Raw genomic sequence first — 13278 nt, 5'->3', positions numbered from 1 at the left:
TTATTTATGATAGTCACAGAGAGAGAGAGAGATAGAGAGAGAGAGAGAGGCAGAGACACAGGCAGAGGGAGAAGCAGGCTCCATGCACCGGGAGCCCGACGTGGGATTCGATCCCAGGTCTCCAGGATCGCGCCCTGGGCCGAAGGCAGGCGCCAAACCGCTGCACCACCCAGGGATCCCTATGAAGAAGCTTTTTATCTTGACATGAAGAGAAATCTCACAGAGGAAGACATACACATGGCAACAAGCACATGAGAAAATGCTCCGCATCACTTGCCATCAGGGAAATACAAATCAAAACCACAATGAGATACCACCTCACACCAGTGAGAATGGGGAAAATTAACAAGACAGGAAACCACAAATGTTGGAGAGGATGTGGAGAAAGGGGAACCCTCCTGCACTGTTGGTGGGAATGTGACCTGGTGCAGCCACTCTGGAAAACTGTGTGGAGGTTCCTCAAAGAGTAAAAAATAGATCTGCCCTATGACCCAGCAATTGCACTGCTGGGGATTTACCCCAGAGATACAGATGCAATGAAACGCCGGGACACCTGCACCCCGATGTTTATAGCAGCAATGTCCACAATAGCCAAACTGTGGAAGGAGCCTCGGTGTCCATCGACAGATGATGGATAAAGAAGCTGTGGTCTATGTATACAATGGAATATTCCTCAGCCATTAGAAATGACAAATACCCACCATTTGCTTCGACATGGATGGAACTGGAGGGTATTATGCTGAGTGAAGTAAGTCAATCGGAGAAGGATAAACATTAAATGGTCTCATTCATTCAGGGAATATAAAAATATAGTGAAAGGGATTATAGGGGAAAGGAGAGAAGATGAGTGGGAAATATCAGGGAGGGAGACAGAACATGAGAGACTCCTAACTCTGGGAAATGAACAAGGGGTGGTGGAAGGGGAGGTGGGCAGGGGGTTGGGGTGACTGGGTGATGGGCACTGAGGGGGGCACTTGATGGGATGAGCCCTGGGTGTTATGCTGTATGTTGGCAAATCAAACTCCAATAAAAAATATACAAAAATTTATGGGTATGAAAGGTATAGCAAAGGGAATACAGTCAATGGTATTGTAACAGTGTCGTGTGGTGACAGATGGTAGCTACACTGTGGTGAGCACAGCTTAATGGACAGATTTGTCTAATCACTATGCTGTACATCTGAAACTACTGTAACATTGTGTCAGCTACATTTCAATTAAAAAGAAAAAGTTTTAAAAAGTGTATACCCCCTAAAACTGTAGTGAAGATTAAATGAATTAAAACAAGTACAGCCCTTCCAAAAAAAGAAAGAAAGAAAGAAAGAAAGAAAAAAGAAAGCAAGAAAAAAATGATTTCTCATCCTATTCTTCCCATATAATCTTCTGCTCTTAGAAATCTGGGGGTCTGGTGGCATTTTTAAAATTTAAAAGCTTTCAGTCCTCTGTCACCCATGCTAATAGTACTTTGCTAATATGACATTCTTACAATATGCGTTTTCTGCTTACCCATAATAGTTTACTCCATTTAACAAAAAAATGTCCCCACAATTCTCTTGAGACAAGCTTGTATCTCTCTGTTAGCATAACAGGCTGCTGTGAGACTTCTTAAGATTGTTAGAAGAGTCACACGTGCACACACATGCTTGTACATGCGTAGCTTTGAGTCTGTAGAGTTCTTAAGAAAGACTCTTATCTCCACATTTCATCTGGTCTTTGGCATTTAGCCTCTTTTCATTTGAAAACATTTATGCCAAATATTAGTGTTAATTTTTGACAGCTGGTAATTTGGAACCCTTTATCACTTGAAACCTTTGTTCCTTTGAGAGAGAAAGCTGTTTAGAAACCAATATCGAGGTGTTGGGTATGCTCCTCATTGGCAGAGGGTCGGTGTTTTGGGATGTTCTCCGCAGATAGAGCTGGGATCGGCAGGCCAAAGAATTTTTGGTAGGATAGTAGACTAATCAAATTTATAATTTAGAAAAATTACTCTGGCAGTACTGTCATGGGCATGTAGTATGCACAAAATATATAAATTATTTAAATGTACATAGAACCCAAACATAGGTTTTCTTGTACTAAGTTCCACATATCTGCTATGTGTACCTCTAGAAGGAACATAGTCTATAAACATTTATTCTCTAATATAGCCAAGTTGTTCTTTTTTTTTTTTTTTAAGATTTCATTTCTTTATTCATGAGAGACAAAGAGAGAGGCAGAGACACAGGCAGAGGGAAGCAGGCTCCATGCAGGGAGCCCGACGTGGGACTCGATCCTGAGTCTCCAGGTTCAGGCCCTGGGCTGAAGGCGGCACTAAATTGCTGAGTTACCTGGGCTGCCCCTGCTAAGTCTTTCAATATATGATTATATTGAAGCAAATGGAAAATAATGATATAGCATACGTTCATGATATCTTTAGAAATAGAGGCTTCATGTAAATCACACACCAACCACACACTCACAGGTGGCTTTTGCCAGTTTGGAGAGTGGTGATTAGCCCTACATGTAAAGCAGCACTGTGGATAGCTACGTTTAAGAAACTGGTATCCACTCAGGAAATGCTGAAGAAATAGTTTTCAGGGAGTTGGCCGCCCATTGACTGAGCTGCTTACGCACATTTGCCTACAGAATCAGTTGTTGAATGTTGAAAAGCTAATGTAATAAATCACAGCTACTTTTCTACATTTTTATGATTATTTGTTCGTCGTCCCTAAATTATAAGAGAGGCAATAAAAATTGATTCTAAGTAAAGTCATTATCCTTTTAAGTGAGAGCTATATATCTCAGGCGTCAAGATATTTGTAAGACAAAGCAATTTTTTTAAAGGTTCACTTCTTACTCAATAAGCTAGAAGAGAAATTGCATATCACCTCAAAACTGCAATAAGCTAACATCTTCCTAGAAGTGAGTAAGCACATGGAGTAAGTGGAATTTCTTTTTTATAATAATTTTTACTAATTGTTGAATACTTATAAAAATAGCTATCAATATTTGATGCTTGTAAAAATAGCAATAAAATAAAATAATTTTAAAAAATAAAATAAAATAATTTGTGCTTACCAATTCTTTTTTTTTTTTAATTTTTATTTATTTATGATAGGCACACAGTGAGAGGGAGAGAGGCAGAGACACAGGCAGAGGGAGAAGCAGGCTCCATGCACCGGGAGCCCGACGTGGGATTCGATCCTGGGTCTCCAGGATCGCACCCTGGGCCAAAGGCAGGCGCTAAACCGCTGCACCACCCAGGGATCCCAGTGCTTACCAATTCTAATATAAAAGGAACAATATAATTTACCTTCAGAAAAATTGCTGTTCTGATTTGTATATATTGTACATAAATAATATATCTTATATGAATAAACATTCAAGGAAGAAGGACTCCAGTGTTGCACAGACAATTCCAAAGTGGGCTGGGTTCCTAATCCTGAGCTTAGCATCTACAATCATTGATAATTGGCTGCAGGCAAATCTGCCCATCTGTTCAAATTTTGCCAAGAATGCAGAAAATGTATATATTCCAAGTAGATACACTTTTTTGATCTTCTCAAGTTATTTGCTATACAAAACATCCTTGAAAAGATCATCCTGAGCAAAGGGCTGCGGGGCCTCTGATCACAGGACATGCAGAAATGTGAGTGACACATGCTATGTTGTCTCCCAGTATATAAGAAGTACTTACTTAGCGGTAATTATTAGTTTCATTACAATATCAAGCATGAGATTCATCTATGGATATTCATCTCATCTGAGATAATAAGCATGCTGAATATTACAGGTTGTTTTATTCCTGTATTGTCATTTAAGGTTGCTCTCATTAAACCCAATTTAAAACATTGGCCAGACGCTGTATAAAATTAATTTCAAAATAAACAACAAAATTTCGGGGCCTCTGGGTGGCTGACTCAGTTGAAATCAATCTGACTCTTGATTTCAGCTCAGGTCATGATCTCAGGAATCCTGAGATGGAACCCCACGTGGGATTCCACACTCAGTGGGGAGTCTACATGAAGACGCTCTCTCTTCCTCTGCCCCTCTCTCCCACTTTTGTGCACACTCTCTCTCAAATAACTAAATAAATATTATTAAAAAATTAATATTCATTTTTCTCTTGTTCTGAATGTGAACTAAAAAAAAAACAGATACAGTTGCTGACAGTTTAACTCAAGATGTGGCTTAACTCTGAAGACCTTTGAGCATAACCTAGAAATGATAGAATGAAGGCACACACAATGAATAAGAAATTACAAAAATTAAAGCAAAGATTTCTGAAACAGCCTTCTTTTATTCAGATAAAATTACTAAAAGCCCTACGAGCTCCACTTACATTATTTAAACCGGGTTGTCAGAGGGCAAGAGGCATAAACTTGCCTCTATCAAATTCAACCTTGTTAAAACAATCTCAGTTATTCAATCTCAATGTTCAGAATTTAGGGTTTAACTAAAACTAGAATAAGACAGTTATATATATATATATATATATATATATATATCCATATATATATCCATTATTATATTTAGCCCCCCCCCTTTTTTTTTCTCTGATTAAGTCATCCTCTTAAAGCTTTCTTTCCTCTCATTTGCCACCTCCATCAATGGATTTATTGAAATCGGTTATCCATGATATCAGATACCCATGATTTATACACATTTGCTCAAGAAATAGAAACGTTTGTCCACACAAAGAATTTATATGAATGTCCGTAGCAATTGTATTTGTGATAGGCAAAACTAGAAACAATATTGATGTCCATCAACAAGTAAATGTTTTATACAAAATAGGATATATCCAAATAATGAAATACTATTGGACAGACAATAAGGAAAAAAAGTAAGTTGCTAATATATGCACCATGATATTTGATTCTCAAAATCATTAAGTTGATCGAAGAAATCAGAAGGAGAGAAACAATCTTAGCAAGCTCGACGCTCAGCTCAGAGCCCAACATGAGGCTCAATCTCACAACCCTGAGATCATGACCTGATCAAAATCAAAAGTCAGTCACTGAGTCACCTAGGTGCCCCTGTGCAGAAGTTTTTTATGTGTATGTATATTTTTTACTTGTGAGGGTACATCTAGGAATAAAATAGCAGAATAATGTGATAAATGAATGTGTAACTTTTAAGGAACTCTAAAACGATTTATTATCATAATAATAATAATAATAATAATATTCCTTAAGATATTATAATATCAGGCAATTTAGGGCTTTCGAAATTAACGTTGTTGGTTTGAGCTTCAGAAACCTCAGGATAATCAGAACATCAAGTTTTGCCCACTAAACATGGCATAAAGAACACCATCTGCCAGAAGAGCACGGACAGCACGTGTCCATTCCTTCTTGCCCAGAGAAAAGGGAGTGTCCTGTGATCCCTTCTGAAGAAATCAGAAAGACATAAACAGGCACATGCACACAATCAGAAAATAAATGTAAAATTTTATTTATTTATAAAAAAATTAAACTATCATGGTATAAAGATCACAGTTGCTTAAAGATTAAGGGCAGAGTGAAAGCTGGACTGTAAAGAAACCCAGGAATGTTAGAGTTGATGGACATGTTTGTATTTGTGGTGAGGATTTCCTAGGTTTATATAACTATCAAGATATATAGAAGAGTATAACTTAAAAATATGCAAGTTATTGTGTATAAGCTATTCTTCAGTGTATATTTTGACAGGGGATTTCTGAAAATTGAAATTCCCCAATGGCATGTCCCAAAATGCATAATGTCCACTGTAATAAAACACACCCCAAAAGAGTCCTGTGTTTCATGCTTTGTGAATGAATTTCGCAATATAATACAATCCCCAAACAACACTACAATCCTTCCTCATCTCCTCATACTTCTTTATCTTTATTCAGCCTAGAATATCACTCTCAACTCCTCCCATAACATTTCCACTCTTTCTTTCAAATATGTGCATCAGAATTAGGTTTTTCTACAGTCTCTACTTCCCCAAAATTCCTACTTGAATTTTCCCTGCCCATTTTGTCTGCATTCAAAATTCTTCTTTTCTTTTTTTAAACACTTATTTATTTTTAGAGAGGGAGTGAAAGAGAAAAAGAGGGGGGTCAGAGGGAGAGAGAAAATCTCCAGCAGACTCCCTGTTGAGCACAGAGCCCAACACAAGGCTCGATCTCACAACCCTGAGATCATGACCCAAGCCAAAATTGAGAGTCAGACTCTCAACCCACTGAGCTATACTAAGACTTGGAAACTTTGGTGATCTACCTTAAAAGGAGTATAAAGATCTCACCATGATCCATGGGTTTGTAGTTGATAACCCAGATATGATATGACTTTGGAATAGAAATTACATCCTAGCATGAGAACATTATAAGAATACTTTTTTCCTAACAGTGTGAATGAAGCTGAGTTTGACAAGATCAAGAAAACTTGCACTCAGTAATTTAGATGCTTGTCAGAATAAAACACATGACTACTTAAATGAAGATAACGTATTTTTGGCGCCTTGTTACTTGTCTCCCACAGTATCCAGCATTTTATAACCGAACACAACAAAACATCAGACTTGCACTTAAAACCAAAGGAAGAGGAAGCATTCAATGGAAATTGGATGTAATATGTGACAGATATTTCAGGTGCAGACTAGGACTTTGTTAGCTATTGAAAATATGGATATATCTGGGAGGTATTGTGAGTTTGGTTCCACAATGCGTATCACAATAAAGCCAGTCAAATGAATTTTTTGGCTTCCCAATGCATATACAAGTTTTGTGTACACTATACTGTAGTCTTTGAAGTGTGCAATAGCACTATGTCAAAAAATGTACATATTTTAATTAAAAAATAGTTTATTACTAAAAAATGCTAATCACCACCTGAGCTTTCAAGAAGTTGTAATCTTTTTGCTAGTAGAGGATCTCGCCTTGATGCTGATGACTGCTGACTGATCGGGGTGGTGGTTGCGACAGGTTGGGTTGGGTGTGGCAATTTCTTAATGTAACACTGACGTTTGGTGCATTGATTGAGTCTTCCTTTCATGATCATTTTCTCTGTGGCACACGGTGCTGTTTGAAAGCATTTTACACACAGTGGAACTTCTTCAGAATTGGAGTCAATCCTCGCAAAATCTGTAGACGCTTTATCAACCAACCATATGTAGTATTTTAAATTCTTTGTTGCCATTTCAACAATCTTCACAGCACCTTCACCAGGAGGAAATTTTATCCCAAGAAACCATGTTATTGCTCATTTATAAGAAGCAACTCTTCGTCTCTTGAAGCTTTATCATGAGTTTGTCACCTCTTCAGGTTCCACTTCAAATTCTAGTTCTCTTGCTGTCTCTACTGCATCTGTAGTTACTTCCTCCGCTGAGTCTTGAACCCCTCAAAGTCAGCCATGATGGTTGGAATAAACTTTTTCCAAACTCCTGTTCATGTTGATATTTTGACTACTTTTCATGAATCGCAAGTGTTCTTAGCGACATCTAGAATAGTGGACTCTTTCCAGAAGGTTTTCACTTTGCTTTGTTCGGATCCATCAGAAGAATCACTGTCTATGGAAGCTGTAGCCTTACTAAATGTATTTCTTAAATAATAATATGTGAATATTGAAATTACTCCTTGATCCGTAGGCTGCAGAATGGATGTTGTATTAGCAGGCATGAAAACAACATTAATCTCATTGAACATTTCCATCAGAGCTCTTGAGTGACTAGGTGCATTGTCAATGAGCAGTGATATTTTGAGAAAAAATTTTTTTCGTTGATTTTTGTTGTTTTTGCAGGAACCATCAAGGCTTTGATGTTCCATTTATAAAGCACAGGTAGAGTAGATTTAGTATCATTCTTGAGGGTCCCAGAATTTTTAAGAAGATCAATGAGCATGACTTCAACTGAAAGCCAGAAGCTACATAGCCCCTAACAGGAAAGTCAACCTCTCCTTTTAAGTTCTGAGATCAGGTGCTGACTTCTCTCTGGCTGTAAAAGTCCTAGGTGGCATCTTCTTCCATTAGAAGGCTGTTTCATCTATGTTGAAAATCTGTTGTTTGGTGTAGTCACCTTCATTAATTATCTTAATTCTTAATTTATTGAAAAGGTAGCTTTGTGTTTCATGTTATAATAGTAACAATGTATTGGGTGATTATATCCTGTGGATGAGAGAAATGAATGACAGCTTTGTCAAAAGGGATGGGAAGGAAAACTTTAGAATACTATGTTACACGATTTCTGTACTACATATGAAGCAATACTGTGAAAGTGGTCCTAAATTAGTTAAAAATACATAATATATGCTATAGGATTACCATTAAAATTATTTTTAAAGAAATATAATTGAGACTTCTGTTTATCCCCCTCCCCCCAATGAGAAGTGCTGTGCTCTAAACTCCAACCTACTCAACTTCGTTGAAATCCAGCTGGCACCAAAATTCCAGCTTACCACTCTTCTCTCATGAACCCTGATACCAAACTTATTGGAAACACAGCACAGGTCAGTTAAAAGGACCTGCCCCTAGAGAGACAAAGATACAGATAGTATAGATGAGGCTATCTATTACATCAAGGCCAATATCTTCTTCAAAAACTGTGAGATTGGGACACCTGGGTGATTCAGTGGTTGAGCGTCTGCCTTCGGCTCAGGGCCTGATTGCAGTCCCAGGATCAAGTCCCACATTGGGCTCCCTGCAGGGAGCCTGCTTCTCCCTCTGCCTGTGTCTCTGCCTCTCTCTCTCTGTGTCTCTCATGAATGAATAAATAAAATATTAAAAAAAAACCTGTGAGATTAAGAATGAAGCTGATAGAACCTTGATAGTTGTAACTCTCTACATTTCTGAGTGCCTAAAAAACTCCAAAGTGCAGTTCCAAAAGATAAATTGAGAAATAAATGTGTACACTAGGAATCACTAATTTTCTCACTCCTGGAGAACCTGGTTTTCCACTTAATGCAATTTATGCTAAGTCTGCAAGCGAGAAGATGAGGTGATGAGGACTTACAGCAGCTGAGACAAGACACTGGACTGACTTGGTGAGAAATCTTTTCACCTTCAGAATGATAAACCCAGCAAGTGCTGGCCTTGGCTTTGTGAAGAGACAGTTCATGACCAAGAATGTCTTAGGACCTGGAGAGTAAAAGGAGGATGTGCAGACACTGTTTCCACAGTCATGGGCAGCATTCTACAGTAAGATGTATGCAGTTTTTGGCCTTGATTTGATAAAGTTTTATATAGAAAAGACCATGTCTTCTCTTAAAGAACTCTTTATTAAGAATTTGGGTTGGGGAGAGAAGAATGGGTTTTCAAAGTGTGATTTTAAGTTTTCTGTAGCTTGCAGCTGGTGCTTAATAAGAGTAAGTAATAATAAATTTCTAGCATTAAAAAATATTTATACTTTAAGGGGGAGATAAATTGAAATCAAAACGTTCAATTAAATACAGCAGTAAAGGAATAATAGTTATAAAATACAAATATGATAAATATAAAACATTATAAACATGAGAGATAGTAATCCAACTATATCAATACTCAATTTAAATGTGACCTGACTAAATATACCAGTTAAAAGACAGGAATCATCAGAGCAGATTAGAAAATAATATCCAACTCTATTTTGTCTGCAAGAAATACCCTTTAAATATAAAAACTGACCTAGGTTAAAAGTAAGGACACAGAGGAAGACCTACCATCCTATAACTAATAATAATGATAATAATAATAATAATAATAATAATAATAATATCTGGAATAGCCTTTTTATTTTTTTAAGATTTTATTTATTTATTCATGAAAGACACATACAGAGAGAGAAAGGCAGAGACACAGGCAGAGGGAGAAGCAGGATCCATGCAGGGAGCCTGATGTGGGACTCAATCTCAGGTCTCCAGTATCACACCCTGGGCCAAAGGCAGGCGCTAAACCACTGAGCCACCCAGGGATTCCCATGGAATAGCCTTTTTAATTTCAGACAGAGCAGACTTCAGAACAAGAAAGGTTCTCAGGTATAAAGAAGGGCATTGTGTAGAATAAGTCAATTATCCAATATAACACAAAAATCTTCCATGTGTATGTACCTAACAAGAAAGTACCAAAATACAGAGGCAAAAACTGACAGACCTGAGAGGAAATAGAGACAAATCTACTATTATAGAGACACAAAATCTGTTAGTAATGAATATATCATGTAGAAAGAAAATTGATAAAGATATAAATTACCTGAGTAGAGCTATCAATTAAATTGATCTAATTGTCATTTATACAATATTCCTTCCAACTGTGGCAAAATACAGATGCTTCTTAAATTCATATGGAACATACATCAAAATAGACTACATAATGGGTCATTCAACACCCTTAATGCACTTAAAAAAATAATGTTAAGGGTTGAAAAAATATGATGAATTTGACCTTATTTGGAAATAGTGATTTGTAGATGGAATCAAGTCAAGATGAGGACACTAAGGTGAGCCCTAATCTAATATAAATGATATATTTATATGAAGGGAACAAGATAGAGACATATAGGGAAGAAACAGCCATGTGAAGATGAAGGCCCAGAAGGGAGTAATGATACCACAAGACATGGGACACCAGGGGCTACTGGAGGCTGGGAGAGTCAAGGAAGACTCCTCCCCTTAAGTCTTCAGAGGGAGCATGGCTTGATTTTGAACTTCTAGCTTCCAAAACTATGAATGAATATATTTTTGTTGTTTTAAGCCATTCAGTTCGTGGTAGTTTGTTATAGCAGCCCTAGGAAACAAATACAAATAGAAATCATACAAGATGTGTTCTCTGACCAAAATCAAACTAGATTTTTTTTTAAAGATTTTATTTATTTACTCATGAGAGACACACAGAGAGAGGCAGAGACACAGGCAGAGGGAGAAGCAGGCTCCCTGCTTGATGTGGGGCTCCTGGACCCGGGATGACCCCCTGAGGCAAAGGTTGACACTCAACAGCTGAGCCACCCAGGTGCCCCAAATTAATATAGAAATTAAGAAAGAAAGACCACCAGAATATATACAAATATCTGGAAATTAAATGATGCATTTCTAAATAACCCAAGGATCAAAGAAAAAGTCTCAATAGAAATTTTAAAAGTATGTTTTGAATTAAATGAAAATGAATACACAACTTATCAGAATCTGTGGAATGAAGTAAAAATATTGTTTAGGGAGAAATCTGTTCTTTTAAGTGCATACTTAAGAAAATAAATATGAAATACATAAATCAATAACCTAAATTTCCATCACAGGAAGCTAGAAAAAGAAGGGCCATTTAAGCTGAAAGTAAGTAGGAAGAACAAGATACTAAAATTAGAAGAGAAATCAATGAAATTTAAAATAAGACAACCATAGAGAAAATGAACAAAATCTCAAACTAGTTCTTGGAGATCAATAACATTGATATATCTGTACTCAACTAATTGGGAAAAGGAGAAGAGAGAGACTGAGAGAAAGTCAGCAGAGAGAGAGAGAGAAGAAAAAACAAAACACAGATTATCAGAAATGAAAGTAGGTCATCATGAATGACCCCACAGACATTAAAATAATAATAAAGGAATGCTTTCTACAGATATACCCACACATTTGTAATTTAGATGAGATGGAACAATTCTTGAAGGACACAGGCTACCAAAACTCATATGAGGGAAAGTAGGCAACCAGAAAGGTCTTACATCTACTATAGTAATTGAATAAAAAATTAATAACCTTCCAATAAAGAAAGAACAAAGCTCAGATGGTTTGACTGGCAAATTCCACTAAATATTTAAGTAAGAAGTCATCCTAATTGCCCAAACTTTGTTCCAGAAATAGAAGCAGCAGGGATACATCTTACCTAATTCTTATGAGGTCAGCATTGCCCTAATTGAAAAGCAGATTAAAAGAAAACATTTCAAAAGAGAAAAGACCATTATCTTTAATAAACATAGTTGCATAAATTCTCAACAACTGCTACCATATAAAATCCAGTGATATGGAGAAATAATTATAGACCACAATCTAGTTGATTATTTTGGGCATGGAAGGCAGGTTTCATATTTAAAAATCAATTAATGTAATCTTCCACATCAAAAGATTTAAATAGGCATTTAATTTTATGAAGTTTTTGATTTTGATTCTTGTATAGTTAACATACAATGCCATGTTGGTTCCAGGTGTACGATATGGCGATTCAACACCCGTAGGTTACCCAGAGCTCATCATAAGTGTACTCTTCAGTTCCACGTTTTTGAGTTTTACATAAAGTCGATCAGTAATTGTCTCTTGAATTTTTTTCATTCAACATTATGTTTATGAGATTCATCATGATTTGGCTTAAAGTTGTACTTGGTTCTCATTCTACTCCTGATGGATATTAAATTTGAAACTTTCACAGGCAGAGCTGCTATGGAAATTATACATCTGGTTCCCTTGGGAAGTAAATTGCTAAATCCTCGTGCTCATTGGATAATGCCAAATTATTTTCCAAAGTGCGTGCCAACTTATGCTCCCACACACAGTGTATAAATGTTTTCATTGCTCTGTCTCAACAGTACTTAGTTTTGTTTGTTTGTTTGTTTTTTACTGTGAGTTGTTATGCATTATCTCTGGTTTTAATTACTCCCTTTATCTCCAATAGAGTATATTTTTATAGTTTAGAAGAAGATAAAAAAAAAGAAAAATCATGATTATAGAAATTCCCAAGCACTGGGAAAAAAATCCATCATCTGTTTTTGACAAAAATTTGCAGAAAATTAGGAATATGGAATAAGTTCCTCAGCTTGGTAAAGAACACCCACAACAAAACTAGACAGCGGAAAACAAAACTAAGAGCTAACATCACAATTAATTATGAGAAAGTGGATGTTTCCCTTCTAAAAGTAGAAATAAGGTGAGGATATCCTCTCTCCCTACATCTCTTCAATGTCAGAGTGGAGCTCCTAACCAATATAATAAGAAAGAAAAGGAAGGTGTACATGTTAGGATGGCAGAAATAAAACCATCTCTGTTCAGAGAAGGTTTGTCAATGGTAGAAATGCAAAATGTTACAATCATTTTGGAAGAGGGTTCAGTGGTTTCTTGCAAGGTTACATATTCTTACTGGATGATCCAGCAGTCATGCTCCTAGGTATTACCAATTTATTTGAAAAGGTAGGTTCATACAAAAACCAGCACATGAATATTGTATCAATCTTATGTACAACTCCCCCAAATGGAAAGCAACTTAGGTATCCCTCAGCAGGTAAATGAGTGAATGAATGAATGAATGAATGAATGAATTGTAGTACATCAGTACAATGGAACATTATTCATCACTGAAAAGAAACATGCCATCAAGCCATGAAA

At 36.7% G+C, this 13278-nt stretch overlaps 1 pseudogene; it reads left to right on the top strand.

Moving 5' to 3' along the window:
• Nucleotides 1–7360: 7360 nt before the first annotated feature.
• On the top strand, nucleotides 7361–9087 carry LOC129494163 (actin-related protein 2/3 complex subunit 3-like; annotated as a pseudogene).
• Nucleotides 9088–13278: the final 4191 nt, after the last annotated feature.

The sequence above is a fragment of the Nyctereutes procyonoides genome, unplaced genomic scaffold (genome assembly GCF_905146905.1).
Source record: "Nyctereutes procyonoides isolate TBG_1078 unplaced genomic scaffold, NYPRO_anot_genome, whole genome shotgun sequence".
Taxonomy (NCBI): Eukaryota; Metazoa; Chordata; class Mammalia; order Carnivora; family Canidae; genus Nyctereutes; species Nyctereutes procyonoides.
The sequence above is the reverse complement of the archived record's forward strand: the minus strand, read 5'-3'. Positions and strand labels throughout refer to the sequence as shown.